Consider the following 24826-nt stretch of genomic DNA (forward strand, 5'->3'; position numbering starts at 1 on the left):
TGGATTAATGTCAGTCAGGAAAATTGAGACTGAGGATAAGGGAGATGGGTAGAAAGAAAGACCTGTTATTTAAAATTTCTGCATTATTGTTGATTCTCTGACTCAGTTTTTCAAAATCTAACTGGGATAAGAATAAAGCCTAAACATAACAGTAGAGAAAGGTGCAAGGGGAATCAGGTGAGCACCCTAAAAATGTCTTAGTAGAGGACTTATCAGGGTTCCTGGCTCTATAGAGATTCATGTTCAACTTCAATTAGCCATTCTGCTCTCCCCAAATTCCAAAACTATCTCCTTCTTAAGACAACTTGACTAGAAAATGAAAGCTCTTTAAACCTTTGCTTTCTTCCTTCACTTTTTGAATTGCCTGCTCTATGTATCTTCGATCTAGACTTTCTAAGACAAAACTTATTGTCCCTCATCAGATAAACTACTCAGTGTCCTGTCTGTGCTTTTGTAATCAGATTGCATTATGATAATGTTTACTCACTGATATATGGCTAAATATTCACACACCATTTTGGAGTACAGTATATGCTGAGTGCTTAGGTGCTTACCCTTTTTATCCACAAGACCACCATTATCTTGAAGGTCCTGGCAACAATTTCTCTCTCCAGCAGAGTGGCAGGGCTGGATATGAACCCCAGCGCCACCACTAACTAGATGTGTGAATGTGGGTACGTGATTTAACATATTGATGCCGGCCAGGCGCTGTGGCTCAAGCCTGTAAGAGACGGGCGGATCACGAGGTCAGGAAATCGAGACCATCCTGGCTAACGCGGTGAAACCCTGTCTCTGCTAAAAATATACAAAAAACTAGCAGGGCGAAGTGGCGGCGCCTGTAGTCCCAGCTACTCGGGAGGCTGAGGCAGGAGAATGGCGTGAACCCGGGAGGCGGAGCTTGCAGTGAGCTGAGATCCGGCCACTGCACTCCAGCCTGGGCTACAGAGCGAGACTCCGTCTCAAAAAAAAAAATAATAATAATAAAATAAAAAAATAAAAATTGATGCCTCTGTTTCCTTACCTATAGGGAATAGTAATATTGACTTGCTCCAGAGAGATTTTTGTGAGATTAAATATTTAGAAGAGCAACTGATAGTTAGTAATGCCCAGTAAGTGTTAGCTATTGTTGTTGGTGGAGGTGTTATTAAAAGTGTAAACTCTGGAAGAATATTTCCTGGGCTCAATTCCCAGCCCCATCATTTCTTAGCTGAGTTATTTGAAGCAAATTACTTGACCTCTCTCCATCTCAGCTGCCTCAGTTGCAGAGATGCCGATGCTCAAACTTACTTCAATGGGTTTAGGAAAGACTAGGAAGATTAATATAGTTAAAACCCTCTGAACACTATTTGCCATGTAAAAAGTTCTCAGCTTCCTATTATGAATCAAGACTATTTCTGCTTAAATCTTTTTTACTCTCTGAGTAAATTTAGGTTAGTTCTACATCCAAGATAAATCTCAATTATTTCTTCTTTTTCCTTTTCCCATTTTCTCCTGTCTCCCTCTCTTCTTTCCTTCTACTCTTTGCTTCACTTTTCTCTCTCTCTTCTTCTCAGTTTTTATTTTTGTAATTTGAAATGAATGTGCAAGCCACAGCTTCTTTGGGAAAGAGCATTCCTGACAGAACAACAGGTAATCACTTTAAGAAAAACAAAAGCAAAAACTATTTTAAAAGAAGTACAGTCCTGTGATACTTTTCTGAAAAAAGGAATATCTGCAGCTATTTGTCCTGGCATAACTTTACCCATTCAAAATTGAATCTGAACGTTGCTAGGGGAAGTGAAACAGCATGTTTGCCCTCTCCCCCTCCATGAAATGCTAAGTTTGTGTCTTTTTGCAGAAGTAGGTATATTGGGTTATCTAGTGAAGTTCTCAAGTAGACTCCGAGTAGTTACATAGGTGATATATTGAGAATTAATAACATTAGTTCAATCATTTGATGAATGTGAAAGGTAGGGAGAAATATATTTAGTGTTTAAGAATAGCATTCTACTTTATTTATTTCGTTTTTGAGACAGTCTTGCTCTTGTTGTCCAGGCTGGAGTACAATTGCACGATCTCAGCTCACTACAGCCTCCATCTCCTGACTTCAAGTGATTCTCCTGCCTCAGCCTCCCAAGTAGCTGGGATTACAGACATGCACCACCATGCCTGGATAATTTTGTATTTTTAGTAGATATAGGGTTTTACCATGTTGGTCAGGCTGGTCTCAGATTCCTGACCTCATGTGATCCACCCATCTCAGTCTCCCAAAGTGCTGGAATTTCGGGCGTGAGCCACCGTGCCCAGCCAAGAAGAGAATTTTAAAGCTACAACTGAGAGTCTCACAGAGGAGAGAAAAGATCAAGGCTGGCGAATACCGCAAGCAAGAATATAGGTCTAAAGAAGAAAGTGTTTTCTAATAAATTCATCCAAAGACAGAATGAAGACTATCTTGGATTTGAGGGAAGTGTTCAGACATAGGCTAGCTCACCACTAGAGGAGGATGACACATAAAGCTGCATAACACTGAAGTTTAGGTTCAGATGACCTGAGATGCTCACGAGTCTAAGACTCTTGGTGGTCTAATAAGCATTTGAGAAAATGAAGCATTCAGAATAAAACTTAAAACCCAAATAGCCACATAATTTGAAGCAATTCTGAATTGTGGATGCTTTATTTCCCTTCAGCAATCTAAGCCATTTCTTTAATTTTTTCTGCTTTTTTTTACACATATGGCCCAGCCTGTATATACAAAAGTAATTTACAATTCTAGCCTTCCTAATTTGAAATTCTACAAGTCCAAGAGAGTAACCAGATTATGAAAACACTTGATGAATCGCGCAAACCAGCACTTAAATATTATAGTTTAAAAACTCCAGTCAAAAATATTTCTTTTCCTTCAGGAAGAAATATGAATGTTAAAAATGTAGTGCCATGTGGAAGCAAAGCTCCATAATTAATCTATAGAGCCATCGCCACTGTCAGAAGCAGAAAGGCCCCGGAGGAAATAATTTTCCTATAGAATGATGGCGGCATTAGTTCCAGCAGTAATGATAAGACACTGAAAAGTATGTGAAAATCTCCTTTACAATCCTGTGTGGGGTTTAATTATAAAAACTAGTATCTTGGGCACTTAACTATTTTTTTTCAGAGGGAATCAGAGCTATTTCCATGAATTTATGTCTTAATCCTCACAACAAAGAGGTCATGGACATCTAGTTGGTAAGTTGGAGGAACAGGTTATGGATGGAGGCTCTCTAATTGCAGTGCACGTGTGTATCAACCCACACTACTACCTCCTACAGCCTAACTTGAAGTGTGATTGAAAGAACACCCTCTTCTGGGGAGCAGCCACAATACCTACTGTATGTTCCTGGAATAATTACTTTTTCTTTGCACAAACGTGAGTTGCCCTGGCAAGACAATGCTTGAAATGCTAAGTTCAATTCTAAGTCCCATCATGAAGGATATGGACCAACTGGAATACGTTCTATACATTTTATCAGTGAAGATTAAATAAAACATACAATTTCTCAAAAATGTCTTAGGTACTAACCACATAAACACTAGAGAAAAATGAATTTTGTGTATATGTGTTTGTGTGTAAAGAGTTCTGCAAAAATCAATTTAAATGTTTAGGTTAATGTATTATTTTTACGGAAGAAATTTCCACGTATAATCACTTTATCATTATTCTGCTTCATAAGAACACAGAACCATTGGAGAATTTCCTTCTCTTCCTCTAATTCTTGACAGTATTACACATCAAACTTCTTCAGATTTGGTCAGTGTATTTCCTCATGTGATTATACATGGTTTCCATGGACTTCCTTTCAGTCTCTAGTATGAGGGGAAATGATAAAACCCATAAAAATAACCACTATGCAGTTTTAAAAGCACTCTTACATTACATTATTGGTTGGAGGTTTTTGTTTTTTAGTCTTAAAGTTATGAAAACACAGACACCCATCTACCTTACTATCTATTTTATTCTACCCCTGCTCCCACCTTGACCTAAGCCAACAAACTTGAAACAAATAAATCTGGTTTGGAAAAGAGAATGTAATGGGTACCACATATGTTCCCAGCTTATTCTATATTTTCCTGAAAACAATCAATACAGATAGCCCGAGGCAGACCATTTCATCATACATGTAACTTCTGAAAGTAGACAATTTTTACCAGAGAACTTACGCCTTACTCATTAAGAGAGAAAGTGTGACAGAAACCACATTGGCACCAGGAGAAACTGACTACTATTCAAAAATGTCTCCTGCCTCTTTATAGTCTTCTCTTCTTGTTCTTCCAGTAGAACGACCCCTGCCTGCTACATTTCCCCAGATACCCAGGACCTCCATGATGTCACTCTCCATGACCTGAACAACATCTATTTTGAGAAATTACTTTATAAACTCATTCAAACAAGTGTGTAAAGAATCAACACATGTTTTAACGAGTATCAAAGCTTTGTACTCAAATGATACAATTCAGAGGAGCATAAATATTAACTTAATAATGCTACTTGTATGAAGCATATCTTATAAATCCATAGCTAGTATCTTTGAGAATGTAACCAAAAGAAAGGAGATGGTGAGGATTTAGAAGTTCTTTTGGGTGATGATGAAAATGAGAATATTTTTGAAGTAGTTTCTGCTTCTCAGATGTTCTGAACTGCTACAGAGGATAGATTATGTGAAGTGAAAACAGGACATGGACCCAAATTACAGATACGTTTTAGTATAGACCTGCATGACGCTGATATATAGGAAAAAAATAAACAGGGCTGTAGAGCTGCCCAATGGAGGCTTGCTCAGCATCACTGAGCAGTCAGCAACCATAAGAAATCTAGTACCTTTTATCATCACTGCCCTAGGCACATGGACGTAGGCTCTGTCACAGAGCTATTCTGTAAAGGGACACCACACTGAGCTGGAACACCACATAGAGAACACATTCCTGAAATGGAAAAGTCCCCACAACTCATATACCACTGAAGTAGTCACACCATGCACTAAGGATATCCTATTTAATGTTGTTTAGTGGTTAGCATGGGATGGTAGATAAGGGTATAGACTTGGAGTCATGTACATCTGACTTCAAATCAGACTCTGCCACTCTCTAGTGGTATCACATAGTCTTGTAGAGTCACTTATCTGAGTGCTATTTTTTCAACTACAAAATAAAATAGAAAAGATACAGTCTTTGAGGGGTTATCATGGGAGAACAATTACATACTGTATGTACATCGCCTGAGATGTAATCCTTAGTAAGAGGTTAAAAATTATAGTGATAATGATGATATTTATGATTTAAAAAGATACCACCAAAGTAGGTATGCTTGACTCAAAGGTAAAGAAATTTCTAATCTTTCAATCTAAGGTCAATATTCATAGTGGTTTAGAGCACAAGCATGAAGATCAAATATTTTGGAAAAATTACTCAAATATTTTACAACTAAGTTTCCTATCTATAAAGCGATCAATAACCCTGCCTGTCAAACTTTTATTGTGCAGTTTAAATAAACACATGTAACCATTTAGAATGGTGCCTGGCACAGGGGAAGCAGTATATAAATATTAGCTATTATTCTTATTGCTCTTCTTGCCAACAGTGGAGGTGAGAGCATGGCAGAAATATGAAGATTCATCTTGGTAAAAAAGTCACAGTTCTCTAAAAACAGTGGTGAGAAGTGAGCGCTGGAAGGGAAGACTTCATTACTTTCATGCTTGAAATACTCTCTCCTTTGGTCACTCACTGGTTCACTTGCCCAGGCAGCAACACAGGAGCCCAGCTGAGATCCCAGCAGTCACAATCCAAAAGTTGCTTCATAAGACTTAGCCAGTTTGGCAACACTTAATCACAACTGGATCTTTTCTACAGAGAATCTATGACTAATGTCTAATAATAAAACTATCTGTTATTTTGTATAATATGGTTGTAAACAACATCAAGAGTTTGGAAATTAAAATTCTCGGTTAGGTAGTTGTTCACATTTACATGGAAATCATAAAGACACAACAAAAGCAATGCCTAAAAGGAGCTATGACATTGATATTTCCAGGCTCAGAACATCATTACCATCACCATTACTACCACCACCATCACCATCATCCCATCCTTCTTTCCCCCGACTTATTCCTCTTTTTCTCTTCTCCACCTTCATGTCAGCTACCATTTATTGATAATCTATGATATATCAGGACTTTTACACATAATATTTCATGAAATTTTATTCTCAGTATATTCATTATAACTTCAGAAAATAATTACCATTATATCCATTTAATATATTAAGAATAATTGAGACTCAGCAAGATTAAGTGCCTGACTCCATACCACAAGATGGTAAAAGGTAGAACTTAGGTTTAAGGCTCTGACTTTACGACTCTAAGGCTAGTGCTCTTTTTGTATTGTGCTTTACAAATATGATGATAAAATCCATGGTGCTACAGTGGAGCTGACACAAATTCAAAATTTTATGGTTGCTTTCTTTACATCAGTACTATCGTGTGTGTGTGTGTGTGTGTGTGTGTGTGTGTGTGTGTGTGTTTAAAAGCAGAGATACTTGGGCCATTTTCACTTCTGAATTTAGAAACTACATTATACACAGCAATACATTCATCCTACGTTTTCCATATAGAGCAAGGCCCATTTTGACACATAATAGTAAATTATTGAGTGAGGCACTCAACAATTAAACACAAGGAAATGTTTATAATAATGTATCACAGAAGGCCAATTCCAACAGTGACCTTCAGGTAAAACTGTTCCATCTTTTGCTCTAACACCATTCCATTGTGCTTTGTAATTAATAATTCCACACATGGATATTGATGACTGAATTCAAACAAGAAATCAGCAGCACCTCAGAAACCTCTGTCCCCATTAGGTGAGCTGAGGGGTTGGCTCGATGAGCTCCATCAGTAGGATAATTATTATGAATAAGGAGGTGTGTCACTTGTCTGTGAAGGACAGGGGTACCTGTACCAAATTACACACAAGTGGCACATGACTCAGTTCACTGGAACATCTGAAATGCCCAGAGTAAATGCAAATAGCAAAATAAAACATTGCTGATGCATTCTCTGTAGAAAAAAAAAACAAAAACAACAACTGATTTTGGAAAGCAGGATAAGGAATTGAAGAATTGCTAAGTATGAAAAGTCAAAGAGTGGCCAAACTTAGCCAGAGGCCAAGAGGAGTCACTGCCAATTTTCTAAGAGAAGTCACTGTTCTAATACTTAAGAGTTCCCAAGTATTATTTTCCCTCTTTTTACTATTTTTCTCCCATTTTGCCGACTAAATTGTACTAAACACTGCACTGCTATGAACTCATTTTCTACAACTTTAAAATGCTGACATCAGAGTAGAACTGGATGATGCAACAGGAAAGAAACCATGTATTTTAATATCCTACACTCTAGAGCACACCAAGAACCACGCCAATTCATACCTTTGAGTCAATCTTTTAAGGGGAACAGGAACAAAAGAGAAGCGCTAACATGTACAGAGAGGTGTACTTCAATCAATCAGAGATATATATCTTAGATTCCCCTCAAAATGTATTTAATGTAAATTAAATAAGGAAAAACACATCAAAGATTGTTCTTCAATGGAAATTTATCATGGATATTTCTGTAAAGAGAATAATACTCCTTTCAGTTTTTTTTTAAATTAAAATCAAGACATAAATAGGCCCACTTACCTTAAAGATATAACTAAAAATCATATAGCGATATAAATGTAAACACTTAAATATTTCTTAATCCTGGTTACTTATTGGTTATTTAGAAATTCTGGATAAAGACTCACGAGTCAAACAGGGGTGATGGAAGATATTGAAAAGTCTCCCCGTGGCATATTCAGTGGAGAAAATCACTACATGTTGAGAGAGTCCAGTAACCATTGTTGTGCTGTAACACTTGGTTTCACTTACCTAGAAAAGGAAAACAAGAATAGGAAAAATTAATAGAATTCTTTGAATTTCAAAAGTCATGTTTGTTCCCTGCGTCCCTTTTCCTCTCTTTCACACTCTCTTCATTGTTCAGGAAACAGCCTTGTCAGTATCTCAGTACTGGTGACAAAGATCACACATATGCAATGCAGAAGACGGATGCCCTACCCTTGGCAATGGAGAATAGCAAGATCCACCCCTCCTCATGCCTTGCTCTGCAGGTGTCTTAGGTGGGAGAAGCAAGACGAAGTCTTAACTTTTCTTCTGAATGTAAAGGTAGGGGTTAGTGCTGTTTGGGTCAGAGTCATGCCTACTCCTTGGGAAAGTCCTCCCAATCTTGCTTTTCCTACCTCAGCATCTTTGTACGTGATCCCTTCTCCCTCAACAACTCCCACCCCACCCATCCTGCCATTCAGTCCTATTGTTAGCATTCTGTTTAGAAATAACCTTCTTTAAAAAAGAGCTTACACACTTTTGAAGGCCACATCAGGGGCTTCCTCTGTGTGCCTAACTCTCTGTATTTATTGCTAAAGCAGTAGTTATGACACTGCCCTCTCGTTAAGTGCTCACTTGTCCTCCATCCCTGCTTAGAATGTGAGCTCCCTGGGGGCAGGCTGTATTGTACCTTTTTTTCTTTCCACAGCTTCCAGAGTATAATATGGGATTTAGCAAATTTCAACAAAGATTGTTTAATGAACACATGAACTTATTAGTAAGTAAAGAGAGTCCAGATCAGAGCCAAAGGAAAGATAGAGGAAGCTGACGGCATGGGATGAATCTAGGATCTAGGCTTTAAGAAAGAAACCTAAAGATGTTATCCTGTTTCCTACTTGTTCATCTTCTCAGTTTAGGAAAACAATTACAAATCAACATAGAGGATCTGGAGTACAACGTTAAGTTTTTCAGGACAAAACATGGTACTTGGTGCTAGGTCCACTTGAAGATCCAGGGAAAGGAAAAAACTTCTGGGTGGCTTCACTCAAAAATGTCCAGGTCATGTGTCTGTCAATTATTAATTATGTGATTTGCATAAATTGCTCATTATCTAAGCCCTGTTGATTAGATGCAAACAGAAATTGTCATCTTTGGCCTGTCTACATCACCGTGTTTTAACTTTGTATTTAGAAATAACTATAGTCACACAGGAATTTATAAAATTAGTACATGGAGACCTGTGAATCCTTTCCCCAACTTTCCCCAATGTTAGCCTACATAATGGTAGTACAATGTCAAAAACAGAAAACATTAGAATTTTTTGAGAGGACCAAATGAGGTGATGGAAATAAATATTGAATTCATTGTATTTTTATTAGGTTAATTATTCTTAATTTGACAATTCATTATTAAAACCTTAATATATGCTAGGTATTGTGCTGGACACTTGGGTTATATTTGTGATCAGAATAAGCCTGACCCTGGCCTTCATGAAGCTTATGTACAGTGGTAAAAAACAGAAAGATGAAACAATTACAATGTTGGGCAGTAAGTTCAATTCGTACATGGGTAAAAAACAGAATACCTAATTGAATCTAGAAGGGAGGATGATATAGTCAGATAGGGCTTCCAAAGATGAATTTTTAAGTCTAGACTCAAATCTGAATGATAAGTTGGAATTGTCCAGGTAGAAAACTAAGAAAATATATTCAGATTGAAGGAAGCACACCGGTGAAGTCAAAGAGAAGGAAAAAAATAATCTAGCCTATTTTAGTTTGAATAATAACAATGTATCATATTTGTTTTGCAAAAATGGTTGAGTAGTGGAAGTTTCATATGATTCAATCTAATAATTCTTCATGGCTATGTAAGGGTTGTCATGAAGAAGTAAGCTTAAAAAAAAGAGAGACCGGGTGTGGTGGCTCAAGTCTGTAATCCCAGCACTTTGGGAGGCCGAGACGGGCAGATCATGAGGTCAGGAGATCAAGACCATCCTAGCTAACACGGTGAAACCCCGTCTCTACTGAAAATACAAAAACTAGCCGGGCGTGGTGGCGGGCACCTCTAGTCCCAGCTACTTGGGAGGCTGAGGCAGGAGAATGGCGTGAACCCGGGAGGCGGAGCTTGCAGTGAGCCGAGATCGCGCCACTGCACTCCACCCTGGGCGACAGAGCGAGACTCCGTCTCAAAAAGAAAAATAAATAAATAAAAAAGACTTGGATAAAACAAAACCTAGTTGGCCAGGTTAAGGAGTTTAGAACTTATTCTAAGGGCAAAGGGGACCAGGGATGTGTTTTAAACAGGGGGCATTATAATTAAATTGGCTTTTTGGAAGATTATTCTGGCTGCCTGTAGAGAAATGAATATGATGGGGCAAATACAGAGGTGGAGGAGGGGAGACCAATTGGAAATTGTAGCATTAAGCCAGGTAAGATATTACAGCAAGTTAGCTGAGACTGTGGACTAGGGGATAGATGGAAGTAGGCAGACTGCTTCAGGGATAAAACTAACTTAATTTGGAGACAGGCTGTATGTATGTATAAAAAGAAAAGCAATAATAAAGGAGACACCAAGGTTTCTAGCTTAAGCAATACATACATGTACACACATAAATGTACATAGTGGTACAAATCATGAAACGGAAATACAAGCAGAGGAAAAGCTATAGGTAAGTTATGATAGTGAAAACATTTTGTAAACTGTAAAGTGCTATGAAAATGTAAGTTAGAATTATTTTCCTCCATGTGGAGTATGTGTAATGCATGCATATAAAATTCTCAAAAGGATTAGAAAAAGAAGTGGCCTGCTTTTTGAGAGCAATGTTAGTGCATGGCTTCTACACAGCGTATCATAATTGGTTTGTGGTGCCATTTAGTAATGCCAAGACAATTCATTAAGAGAATCAAGAACAACCAGGTGTTTCCATTAGAGCTTGCTCTAATAAACACACTCACACACACATTCACACATAACATCCAACCTAGGGCAGAGTTAAACTTACTGAGGCACCCAAAGAACCCATTCCAGAAAACTGCAGTAGACAGCATTTTTAACTCAATAATGGAAACTAATCCTAAATGGAAAAGAAAAATCACTCCGGAGGTTGGTAATTAAACAGACCACGATGTTTATGATTTCTCACCACAGTCATTTAAATAAACATCAATCAACAGACCCTATACTCTGCTATTGTTTCATGACATAAATGAAATAACTTACCTCATTAGTCTCAAGGTGCCAAAGATCAATTTGACTATTGCTTTTCATTAAGATGGTTTGTTATTGTGTACTATTGAAGGGCACTCAGTTGATTACAAGTTACTTGAGACTTGGGGACACATCTTGCTTATCTTTGAGTTCCCCAGAGAGTATAGCATGAGGCCTTGCACTTAACAGGCACTCAAGAATATCGCTGAAGTTTAGAAACTTTATTAAAAATGAAACATGCTGAGTTGTACTCAATGTGATTTATTTTCACTCTAATAGTATTGGTGATGATTACTTTTAAAAGTGCTATTGTTGGTAAGGTACTTTGTCAACTTTTCAGGGAAATGTCATTTACTTTAAGTTGGCAAAATGTAATTTATCAAAGGGAAGTAAGGGGAGAAAGGAAAAGCTTTGAGTAAATTCCAAGAAATGCATTTCTTGGAAGTAAGAGGCTTATTAGTGTTACTAATTCATAAAACATGCCTAACACAAAATCTTGACAACATTCATACAATTCGGTTGTTTTTGGAAGTTTCTTTTAAGAATCTATTGCCAGTTCCCTCTTTTAACTCATAGCAAACTGCTAATAAGACTTTTTTTGGGGGGAATGTATAGAAGAATACATAGCCATCAATAACACATTATTATTATTATTATTAATTTTTTTTGAAACACGATCTCAAAAAACTGATGCCTAGGCTGGAGTGCAGTGGTGCAATCACAGCTCACTGCAGCGTCGACTTACTGGGCTCAGGTGATGTTCCCATCTCAGCCTCCTAAGTAGCTGGGACTACAGGCACTCGCCACCACACCAGGCTAATATTTTGTACTTTTTTAGAAATGGTGTTTTGCCATGTTACCTGAGCTGGTCTTGAACTCCTGGGCTCAAGCGATCCACCTGCCTCAGCCTCCTAAAGTGTTGGGATTACAGGCAGGAGCCACCGAACCTGGCCTATTATTATTAATTTTAATTACTTTTTATTTGTGGAGAACCACTTTACTCCTCACTTGATGTGACAGGTGGTGCCCATGCTCTCTCCACCTTAGCCCGATGTGATTTTAAAGAACCATGAGATGAAAGCCTTGCCCTCTCCCTGGTTTGTGGCATTTCAAATGACTTCATATTAGTAGAGATTGAGAAGTTGAACATGACTGTTAGTCTTGTTCCAAGCTCTACCTCACAGCTCACTGGTTGGGTGGCATTACCAGCCTGAGGGCTGAAGAAGCGAGGCAGAGCAGCTTCTGCATCATCTCTGCAGCTGATGAAAGTGTTTTGCCAACACAGTGGTGCTGAAAAGACCACAGCAGCAGACAAACCCAGATAGTTGGTGCTTGGTCTGGATTTCATATTGCCTTGTAAAATGTGTTTTACATCTTGGTGACATCCTAGAATTCCCCTGATCTTTGAGAAAATTAGTCTGTTATTATGAATCAATATAGTTAGATATTCAGCACTAAAATTCCTGCTGCTTTTTAGGGGAAAACGCCTGTGGTGCTTGCCAATATTTATCACACCAGGAAGCTAGGAGGCCCTGACCCAGAAAAGATATTTTGAATGTAGATTGGAGTCTGCATCCTAGCTAGGGTTATTAAAAGTCCACACACATATTTATTAAAGTTCACATACTCATTAAAATAAATAAATAACATTTAAAAATCCATATACTGTCTGGATAAAGTCTTGGAAACACACAATTGGACTGGGGCGACGGTCTCTGATAATGGTTAATCTCTCCTACATCTCCTGAGCATGGACCTGTTCCCACTAGTTAACTTTGTATAAAGGTTATTATGGTGATAGAAAGGAAGAACTGCGAGAGATTGCCAAGATGTTGCCATTTGAAAGAAGGCCAGACTTAGAGAAACTTTTGCAAATATCTCATGAAGCTGGGATTGATCGTTACTGTGCTGCTTACTCTCAAGGTGTTGACAGGCATTAAAAGGACAGCACTCTTCCAATTTTATAAGCAAGTCTTGCAATTTTGTGAGACAGCTGTCTCATTTAATTAATCTGGTGGCTTTAGGGAGGCTAAGCTCTTAGGAATGGGGGAAGTGTCCGATTCTAGGAACAACTGATGCCTACTTACATTATTCAAAATGGCCCTATATAGGAGCTTCCATGATTCAGTAAACTGAAAGAATACACCCTTTTATTATGCATTTTATGGGGCACCTTTAATATTTTTCACTTGGAGCAACCAACTAAGAGAGTAAGGTTTCAAGGTTGAAGGTTGCAGCTATCGGATGGTGGGAAGGCAGTCATAATACAATATTCTACGTTATTTGACAAGGTTCTCCAGTATAAAGAAAAAAGAATCTTTTGCTTAAATTTAGTCTAGAGCCTATACTATGTGGTCTCATAACCTCAAGAGAGAAGCCAGTTTGCTAAGGAAGAGAAGGAAATGGGAAGTATCCTCACTCAGTTTTTAATATTTTCCATTATGCAGCATCGCACCTGAAATCTCATTGAGTGTGAGCACTAATTGGTCGTAGCATCAGAAAAGTCGGCTGATTCAAGGAAGTGGCATTTGGAGGTCATGTGAATGATTATGTGCTGCTGATTAGTCATCTGAAGAAGTTAAGTGAGAAATATTACCCTTTCTCTTGTTTAGAATAGTATATTATAGATTCTGTCTGAGAAAAGAGGAGCAACAAGCTGGTAAACCTGAAATACTCATCCAAAGAAACTGAAGTGGTCAACAATTCTGTGAAAAATGTGGCTATGGTAGGGCTTCCAACTTATTTTTGAAACTATTAATATATCTATTTATGATGAGAAATCATTTTTGTTAAAACTGAGTACAATCAATCAACACATATATCTCTGCAACGAATGTATACAGCTCAGAAATATGCACTAGGATAATGTTTTACCTAAGGGTAATAAACTTGCCAGCACACACACATACACACGCACACACACCTGGCCCACACAGTGAGAAGAGGCTTTGGTTTCTTGCTCAAACTCCTGCTAAGAATGGAAGTTCTGTGGAGTAGTACAAACTCAAGCAAAAGAAGTCCTAAAGACGACTCCCTTCCATCAACTTGCTCCAGCTTTAGGCTTCTCAAAAGGGTCCAAACAACAACTCCAATAGGAACAATTCATTACTCTAAACTTGTTTCCTTTCAGTAAAAATGGGAATGGAGATTATGCAACATGCTTGATTATTGACATCTTCAGACTATATTGACATCTGTTTATACCATATTGAGTGCTATCCAAGAAAACTGCCCTGTATTTCCTGTTCCACTTCCTAGGTTCATCCAATCTGCCTTCTGGAAATAGCTATCAGCAAAAGTTGTATTTCATAATTGTATTATTGGCTGAATTATTAATTGAAATGAAAACAACATTTTAATGGGCTTAAAAGTCGTTTGGAAATGAGATAAAATGTTCTAAGCAGTGCCTGCCTAGATGCAGACCTAAAGGAAAGCACTCTGACAGTTTGATTATTATGCACATTAGCACAATCGAGTTGGCTCCCAGTTCCTAGAATAACATTCTCTTTTATGCATAAATGTCTCTCCTTGTTGTTTGCTTTTCATTGCGTTTACGTGTGATGCCTCAAGGATAATTCTTTCCTTCTGAGTAATCTCACACATTATGTTACTGCAATACTATCTCTATTGTTGCTGTCATAAATGACTTGCTTCTTTTGCACCAGTTGAGGAGAGAGACCCAAAAATCACGATTCAACCCTCCAAACTAGATCTTTGTAGAGACCAACCAGATCTATATGACCTAATCCGTGTTACCTCTCTGACCTCATTTCCTACTACGTCCTCCCCACGTTGCCCATTCTAGTCCAGTCACACTGGCATCCTTCCTCTATGCCAAACTCCTTGACCACACACCAACACAGGACTTTTGCATTAGCTGTTAGCTCTGATTAGACAAGTCATCCCTACTCCCTTGTCCCTTTCAAGTCTCTGCTGAAATGTCAGCTTCTCAAAGAGGCTTACCCTGACACTATTAAATACTGAAACCTGACCGCTGTGACCCCTTTGAACTCTTGTTCCCTTAACTGGCTCTGCTTTTACTTTTATCCCTAGCACTTTTCAGTTACTAACCTAGTAGATTATTTACCTTCGTATTTTGTTATTTCTGCCTCCTGTCTAGAATTACACACACACACCCACACCCCCCCACAGTATACATATATAAGTATATAAAGTATATGTATATATAAATGATATATAAACATACATAATACATATGTATGACATAAATATATGGTATATATGTGTATGCATATGTGTGTGTATGTACATGTGTGTCCATAAACATTTGCTAAAGGGTTAATGAAACAGTGGGCTTCTTGGTGCATCTGTTGATTCACTTATTTTCAAAACTTGCATCTCTTCTGAAGAAGAGATCATTACTTGCCCTTTCCCTCCTTTAGAATTTGTTTATCGCTGCTGGCACCAAACACTTGTCTTATATTGCTGATCCTGATTTTTCTCCTTTCTTATGGTATGGTTAGCCCTGCTTTCTTTATTTATTATTAATCAAGTCTTCAAATCTCACTGTCAGTAACTATAGCAAGAAGGATATATCACTGACAGAAAGCAAGATTAAGTCTTGAATGTGTAGAATTGAAGGAAATCCAGGTACTATCTTTTCTGATCTCATTACCCATCAACCAATCAATGGAAATCTCTTCTCACAGGCCTAGAATTCTAACTCACAAGTCACCCAAGCTGGAAAAACTTCAAAGATTTATTCTTTCTTTTGTATGCAAGCCATGTAATTTAGTAATAGCTACTCAACTACCATTGACCTGCTAATTAATCCATGGATTTTTGTTGTTGTTGTTGTGCCTTTAATCATTTCCCCTGATAACTGAGTCAGTTTCGAAATACTCATTTTCTGTTCAGACTCACCAACTAAATGCTACTAGAGTTCCGTAATAATAAAACAACGAAATATATCGACTCCCTGCCAACTTGTTCTCTTTCTCTTCCTTTCCCATGTGTCAGGTGGTGTTACTATGCAGATGGAATACGGAGAGGGGAAGCGAACCACTAGTAAATGAGTCGTTTGTTTCGCAGGTGAGGGTGAGAAATGATTCATCATTTGGGTCAAGAAACAAGTCAGTCCTGCTCTCTCAGAATTGAAGGTGTACCTATCTTTCCAACTTTCCATCATTAATTTTGAATTAACGTGGCAATAACTGATTGAGACCTGATGCTCAGAGGCCCCTTTCCTGAGAATACGTGGTTGATTCTCCTCTTCCGTTACCAAGTAACACGTGATACAGGTTTTATGATGGGGCCATATAGTACCTACTAAAAATGTTGGTAACATACTTACCCTACATAGATTCCATCCTTTGATTTAAAAGATGTTCAATTTCATATACTGCCCAATAGTAACTGAAGTGCTGGCTTCTGTTTCCTGCGGTAAACAGTGTATCTATAGTGTGCCTTTAAAAGTGTCAGTTGACCTATCTGAACCTCAGTAGGCAGAGTGGAAATCTTCAGACCCATTTACTTGTCTCACGGATGTTGATGAGTTTATGTTTTGTCACATGCAAGGGGAAATTCACACCAACTGTTATGATTTCCTCTGAAATAACATATAATTTAATGTATTTCTTATCCAATGACTGAGAAAAAAGAAATTGGGAGGTTAAATGATATAGTTACTCAACCTCTAGTTACTGCAATCAAAATGAATAGCTCTCACTTTATCAAGCCAGGATTATGCATCATTAGTAAATAGACTAGAGAAAATTGTGCTTACTGTGTAGTTTTCCTTCATATGAATTACTTTTATACCAATTCAGGTTTCCCACCAACGTAGTGAGGCCATCGGAAAGCGCAGTCAAGGGTTTGAATCGTGCTTTCACTGAAGCACTACAAGGAAGGAAAGGTCTACTATTTGGCTTTCAACATGAGAACAGAAGAGTCTTCATTAAGATAAAGTTGAGAGGGATTCAATACCTATGACCACAGCGAGTGTGACTGATTTTCTTACAGGAAAAACATTTAATGTGTCATTTCCTTTCCAAGGCAGTCACTTTATGAAGTACACATATTTATTTCAAATAATACATTCCATGGTCAAATACATTTTTAGGACACCCTACTAAGAATTGCCTTTTTGTCCATTTATAGTGTTTTTTGACTTTGATACTGATCACTTCCAAATGTTTATTTTATTCTGTAAAACAAAGTTTTACTATCCCTGAACATATTTAAAATAAATGTGTCTACAGAAGATTCTGAAAAGAGAGTTCTAGAAATATTTTGAATATGATAGCACAGTTGGAATAAGAACACATCCTTTTAGGTAAGCTTATGTTTTCTATACACATATTTTTTTCCATGAGGCAGTGAATTGTAAGGTTGAATAACAATGGATTTGGAGCCAGACTCTTGGTTTAAATCCTTCTGTAGGAATTCACTAGCCATGCTGAAAAGTTATTTAACCCCTCTGGGGTTCAAAATTCTTATTGTTAAAGTGTAGTAAGTATAAAATTCAACTTATAAGTTTATTGGAAAAAAGAAAAGAATTTTATCTATGTAAAATATTTGCATAGAGTCCGGCATGAGGTTAAAACAAAACAACAAGAGTGTGATCTATTTTTGATACTGTTACTACTAAAGTTATTATTTCAAAGACACAGAAAATGGCTGGCAAAGGATCAAGCCTCAAAAGAGGTGAAGGTATCTATGACAAGGGCTATTTCTCATGTCTCTAAAAAATTGTCTACTCTTCACCACAGCCAATCTGCCTATACTTAAACAGTCAAGAACCTCAAGAAAATCACCCGATGGAGACTCACATGATAATACTGTGCAAAGGATTTAGTGGGGGAAGAAAAGCCTGTCTCTTCAGAAACAGCTATGACACTAAACTCTGCTTCAGAGATACTTGATCTTTATTCTCCCTAGAAGCTTAAGATAAGTGACAGACAGGGCTCTGAACCTGCAGCTGGGTTTTAACACTGTCAGGATATGGTGATTTTATATTAATATAAGTATCTTTCAACAATTCAAGTGGGATAAATTTTTATTCATCCTACCTTCTGACTGCCAGTAGTTGGTGAACACAGAAAGAAGACCCTATGCAAAAATACCCCACTTCATGTTCTAGAGAACAAGCCCAAGGAAAGCAAATATATTATCAGATCATTATTACCAGACCTCATGCTAATAAAACAGTGGCTATCATTTGTTTTTTCAACTAAATATATATCAGTCATCATCAGCGATCTCCCTAATGTCATAATAATGGAAGGATTGTGGTAATTTAGAAAGGTGTGCAGGACAGAGCTTGTCTTACACTGCTTTATACAAATGCACTATCCTTATATTTCTCATTTTGACATTGACTTGTGAAAAAGGTTATCACCATTGTATTGGGGAACAACTCACCTACATGCTTCTTGTATATAATCCTAGGAGTGAGGTTGGATTAGCTTTGCCTGAGTACTTCAGCCTCCTTACTTATAAAAAGGACATGATTAGCTTCTTATCACATCCAGCGGCTCCCTCATCCTCCTTAAATGTTCTGCCACATATTTTGACCATCTTCTTCCTTTGGTTTATGCAGTACTGCATTAACTTTGTTCTCTCATTTCATGAATTATTCTTTCTTAATCTCAGTAATCACAGTTTTTCTTGCTTCAATGTGACCTTCCTCTGGGGCAACACCACTGACTCTCTGCATCCATTTATTGTTCTCTTATGAAAGGGTTCATATTTTTTTTCTTTGATCATATTTCCTTCTTAAGCAAATTACCTCTAAATCTTTCTCTCCAGCACTTGCTTTTCACAAGGCCTCCAAAACCTACTGGGTAGCTCTTCCTTGATATCTTCATCTCAATTGCATTATATCCATAACCACTTCAACTTGTTTCCCAAGATCAACCCATTCTAGCAAATGGAGAAATTTTTCCAAGTCCACTGGACTTGAAATTTAAGAAAAAACCTGTGATACTTTTATCCACCTCAACCCAATATTTAAATTATCTATTTTTTATTGATATATAACAGTTGTATATATTTTGGTGGTACATCTTTTATTTTGATACATGTATATGACATATAATGATCAAATTAGGGTAAATGGATATCATTCCTTTCTCTATATTTCTTTTTAATGTCCTATGCCTTTTGTCAATTTCCTGATTTAATTATCTTTACTTGCATTAATTTTATAGCTGCCTCTTTAGTGTATCACTTCCACATTACCTACCTTAAATAGCACTGACATACTTCAAACATTTTTATTTTATTAAGTCACTCTCCTGAACAATCATTTATAGTATTTATTCTTGCCTTTCAGACTCAAGTACAAAACTCTCATTCTTGCACTTTAGGGCCTTACTGAAATCCTGCAGTCACATTTCCCAAGGGTCCCTGAGAAGACCAACTTCTCTCTGGTTAATCTGCTCATTTTTGAAGCACATTCCTGCCCATGCACCTTCACTCTGCCCTTTCTCTCACCTGGAATGCCTCATTCTTTTTCTATAGCAAACTAATATTCATCATGAATTTTCTATGCCTCTATCAATTCAGGCTGCCTTTTCTTTTTCAAGAATTTCAGCAATGTTTTTACTAGTATTTAAGACATAATAAGTTTACATTAGCGATTAATTTTGTAGATATTATTCCTACAGCAATTCTTCATTCGAGAATGGAGCTAAGCCTTCATCTTATTGTTATCTACAGTGCCTAACTTTGAGCTGGATTTCTAGATGACACATCCCTCAGTTTACTTACAGATTAACACTCACTAAAATATTTTTATTTTAATGTTTTCATTTTAGTGATCCTTTCCATTTAAATGCACTCTTACAGAGGGAGGAGAGATAGTAAAGCAGGCCAGATAGTAATCGAAAACATGATTGATGTGTGTCTCCGCTCAGGTCTCAATTGTTAATGGGTTATTCTTTATTAATATGGAAGGACATAAGGAAACTATTTCAATTCATTAGGTATCAAATTACATGCTATTAAATTGTAAACTAATTGTGTACAGAAACATTTTAGAAACTGTATATTTAGTACATTACATAGAGCCTGTTCAGGTTGGGTTCGATATATTCAAGTCTTCATTATTAGACAAATTACATCCCACGTTCTAAAGATACTCATTCACATAATCTAATATTTGTATCAGTATATTTGGAAAGGTTATGGAGAACAGAGAAGTTGGTTAGCAATATATGACAGCTAGGAAAATGTCCCAGATGTCAAAAAGATAAAGTGGTAAATTTCCTAAATTTCAGGCCAAGAAGATAGGTAATTTATAGTAAAAATTCTAGAAAAAATATTAAATAGAAGATTTTTAGACATTTGCTTATTAATCCATGTGACAAATATTCATTAATGTGTCTCTATGTTGCTGGAGACGTGGTGGTGACTATGATACAAGATGTCCACTCCAATGGACCTCACACTACAGTAGGATAACAGACAATTTAGAGAGGAATAAACTCTATTCAGGAAAAAAGACAATAAACACCAGTTGTCAATAGGTAAGTCAATAAAGTAATATCAAACCTCAGAAATCAGGCTCTCAAGTAGTAAAAGAGAACACTGCTACTACCAGTCCCCTGTGCCAGTGATTTTGCAGATAATTTTACTTTGTATCTTATGATGTCTTGAAAATTAAGATGGTAAAATGCAAACTTGGCTCTAATTACACTTGAAAAAGGTTCTTTCCCATTCAACCTTCAATGACTTGTAAATTTGCAGGTGATGCAAAGTTGAAAACAACATCTAATATAGCATAAGATAGGAGTTTGACTGAAAATAATTTATACAGGTTGGAATACTGGGCTGAAACCAACAAGATAAATGTAAAATGAGGCTAATATACAATCCTATAATTGAAGCAAGACAAAGTTTTAAAAAACTGGATGCAGAAAGCAATAATTATAAAGAAAAATAACATGATATATTAGACTTCATCAAAATTAGAAAGTATGTTTACCAAGATATCATTAAGAAAATGAATAAGCCAGCCACAGACTGGGAGAAAATATTCACATAGCATATAACTGACAAAGGACTAGTTACCAGGATATATAAAGCACATCTATTACTCAGTAAAAACATTGCAACTTATTTGAAAATATGTAGGAAAATGTATCAGAAATTGATGCATGGAAAAAAATATGGCTAGATAAAGAGATGATAAAGTAATTTAACATTTTGAAAAATGCTAATTATAGAATGCAGGTGATGAGTATATGGTGTTCACTGTACACTTTTTAAAAGCTTTTTAGTATATGGAAATTTTCATTAAAATGTTGACAAAAAGAATCATAATTATATGAGTTGTTCTAGAAATTCTACTTGGTTTATCTAATAAAAATTTTAAGTGTAGAAGAAAGCAGTTTACAAAACTGTATAATTCTGTGTGTGTGTGTGTGTGTGTGTGTGTGTCTGTGTGTATCCTGCAGATATAATGGAATGATGGGCAACAAAACTTTTGGAGTGGGCAGAGACAGAGGGAGAGAGGAAGTAATTCTTTTTTTCATATTTGTACTTTCTGGTTGTCCTACAATGAATGTACATTGTTTGTGTATTTTCAAAATAATATTCATTTTTGTAATAAAAACATCCTATATTTGATCTTTTTAAAAAGAGACTAAATATACAGAATCTATCTATCTATTAATTAGAGTAATGGCAGCAACAACGAACAAGTACAAAAAGAAGGAAGAATTGCTTGGCTTTGGTGACTGGCTATAGGAGACTAAATAGATAAACAAATCACAAATAAAAAAGAGAATCGCAATGTCAAGGTTGGGAAAGTAAAATATCTAGGGGACACTGCCTATCTCACCACTTACTCCTCTCTCATCACAATCCAGAATACTTCCTGTATTTTTTTAAATATGACAACTCCTTCCACATTTTAGGGATTCACACATACTTTCCTCCTGTCTGACGTATGTTTTCTCCTCTCTCTCATCAAATTTTACTCACCTTTTGTGTCTGGAGTTGGTTCCTTCTGGTGGGTTCGTGGTCTCACTGACTTCAGGAATGGAATCGCGGACTTTCACAGTGAGTATTACAGCTCTTAAAGATGGCACGGACCCAAAGAGTGAGCAGCAGCAAGATTTATTGTGAAGAGTGAAAGAACAAAGCTTCCACAGTGTGGAAGGGGACCTGAGCAGATTGCTGCTGCTGGCTGGGGTGGCCAACTTTCATTCCTTTATTTGTCACCTCCCATGTTCCATTTTTATCCTATCAGAGTGCCCTTTTTTCAATCCTCCCTGAGATTGGCTACTTTTAGGATCCTGCTGATTGGTACATTTTACAGAGCGCTGATTGGTGCATTTTACCATCTCCTTGCTAGCCACAGAGTGCTAATTGGTGCGTTTTACATTCCTAGCTACAGAGTGCTGATTGGTGCATTTTACAATCCTCTTGTAAGACAGAAAAGTTCTCCAAGTCCCCCACCCGACCCAGGAAGTCCAGCTGGCTTCACCTCTTACTTTCAAATCTCATTTTCCCACAGAAGAATTCCATAACTTCCCAAACTAAATTACAGATCCCTGTCACACCTTCTCATAGCACATTACATTTTAGTAGCATTTATGGTAATTAGTAACTACACATTTATTTTATGATAATTTGTTTATCACCAATCCTCTCTGCTAGAATGGGTACTTGCTTTTCATTGTACCACGAGTGAACAGAATAGTGTCTGGCACATTACAGGGATTCAATAAATATTATCGAATAAGTAAAGTTACTGCATCAGTTTCAGATCTGTTACATTTACAGCAACAGAAGAATGCCAAGATGGTAATATTTAGCAGGACTCTGCACACCTGTACCTGCAGACAGTAAGAACAAATGGAATTAGAAGTACAGTTTTGAAATGAAATAGTAAGAAGGTATTTGGTGACATAAGAATTAATGAGTCCTCCAAAGGAAGATGGAAATAAAGAAAAGGGCAGATAACTGAAGATTAAGCCTATCAAGTTAATTTTTTAAATCGTTTCCCTTTGTCTTCTTTTATCTTATTTTGTTTGAGTCTTTCTATCTTGTTCTTGTACTGGAAACAAGATGTCAGCCTAACTAGCTCTAAATTAACTACAGCCTTAAGCATGTGAAGTGATGATAGTCTCCAGGACAAGCTTGCTGTTTCAAATCTTGGCAGTTTGGACTTGGCTTCCAGCTTCTCTACTTTTCTGCATGGCTGGGAAAGATAGACAGCAAATTTAGGAGCAGATTCTTCGATAGCACTGTTCCAATATCAAAGAAATGCCAGGAACTCACAGGGTTTCCTTCTTTCACAGCCAATAGATTCATCATTCTGTTTATGATTTATTCAGTAAGTATTTATTAAATGCCTACTATGAACCTAATACTAGGCTATGTAATAAATGTTTCTGCCCTAATGGAGCTCATGATTGGGTAAGCCAAGAGACAACACATACATAACAAACAAATATTCAATGACCAATTTGAAGATGCCATAATGGGAAGCAGATGGGGACTGGACAGTGCAACAAAGGAAACAAGATATGGGGTAGTCATGTTGGCTCCTATGAGAAGATAACAACTAAGTCAAAACCTTAAAAGATGAGCAGAGTCAACCTGTGAAGAAAGATGAAAAGAATTTCAGGTAGAGGCAGCAGCATGTGAAAGGCCTGAGGCAGAAAATAAGATCTTTGAGGACCTAAAGGCCTCTCAGTAAATCTGGAGCAGAGTGGATAAGAGGAAGAGCTAGATTTGCCAGGGAGCAAGGGTCCCATCAAGCAGAGCTTCGTGGCTGTGGGCAGCACTTTGGATGTTAGAAGGTTTATTAAGAAATCACTGATATTTAAGCACAGATGCAACACAATTCCAGGGAGCAACCTCAAATATGCTAATACTAGACTTCCAAATTGACGGTCCCTACATTTTTCTGCTGGTTGGTTCATTTTCATTTTCATTTTGTTTTGTTTTGTTTTTATTAATTAGGCACTCTGAGTCTGCTGCAGGCTTGTGCCTCACATGTACACAAAGCCACAGTCTTAATTACAAGTTAGATAACTCATCAAACAACTCTTTAAAGGGAAAAAATGCTTAACAAAATTTGAACCATGTGGTCATGATCAAATAAAAAATAACATGTCAGCAATTAGTAGTCATTTTGAAGAGCCATCTTAAAGAAAAAATAAACTGTGACTGATGACCACTGGTGGCAGAAAGGCTACAGACTTTGTATGTGCAGAGTGGGAGAGGCGTAAGATATTACCTTGGTTTTGACATATTACCAACAGAAAATGCTATTAAACACCAGAATGAGTTTCTTAGAGCTTCTTCCTGAGTGTCTTAGAAATTCGATACTCATTTGTCTGGAATAATTGTGGAGTTTCCATGTCTAAGGTGAAAGAGATGGACTGGATTTTTTTTCAAGATTTTCCTGAGATGAAAAAGCTGTGAGTCCCCAAGAGTCTCTCATAAATAAACTCTACGGTAAAGAGAGATCAGAATTTGGCAATTAGTAGGTGTTCAATAGATGTTAACTGGTTTCTTAGCCATGAGTAAAATGATGAATGTAGTATTTCTGGGGAGAGGAATATTGTCTGTTAATATCTGAATAATGGTGAGAATCAGATATTATCAATTACCATCATACATAAGAAACATTCCAGGTAATACCGTGAAACATTCTCAGCAGCCGTGAGTCAGTCAAATGGAAGTTAATGTGTTTTGAAGAACACATCACAGGTGAGAGATGTGGGCATCAGAGTCAGACGAAGCAGCAGTTAGCAGGAGGCAGCCAGTACG

General features: G+C 37.2%; 1 long non-coding RNA gene across 2 annotated transcripts in view; it reads right to left on the reverse strand.

Moving 5' to 3' along the window:
• LOC101017435 overlaps nucleotides 1-24826 on the reverse strand; it is a 664168-nt gene that overhangs the window by 387382 nt on the left and 251960 nt on the right. The window contains exon 2 of one of the 2 annotated variants that reach the window (XR_002519608.2): nucleotides 6127-7915. The exons of the other annotated variant lie outside the window; for it this stretch is intronic. This is a non-coding gene — a long non-coding RNA (uncharacterized LOC101017435). Of the gene's footprint in view, nucleotides 1-6126; nucleotides 7916-24826 lie in introns of those variants that run through there. 2 annotated transcript variants of the gene reach the window in all.

Source organism: Papio anubis, chromosome 2 (genome assembly GCF_008728515.1).
Source record: "Papio anubis isolate 15944 chromosome 2, Panubis1.0, whole genome shotgun sequence".
Taxonomy (NCBI): Eukaryota; Metazoa; Chordata; class Mammalia; order Primates; family Cercopithecidae; genus Papio; species Papio anubis.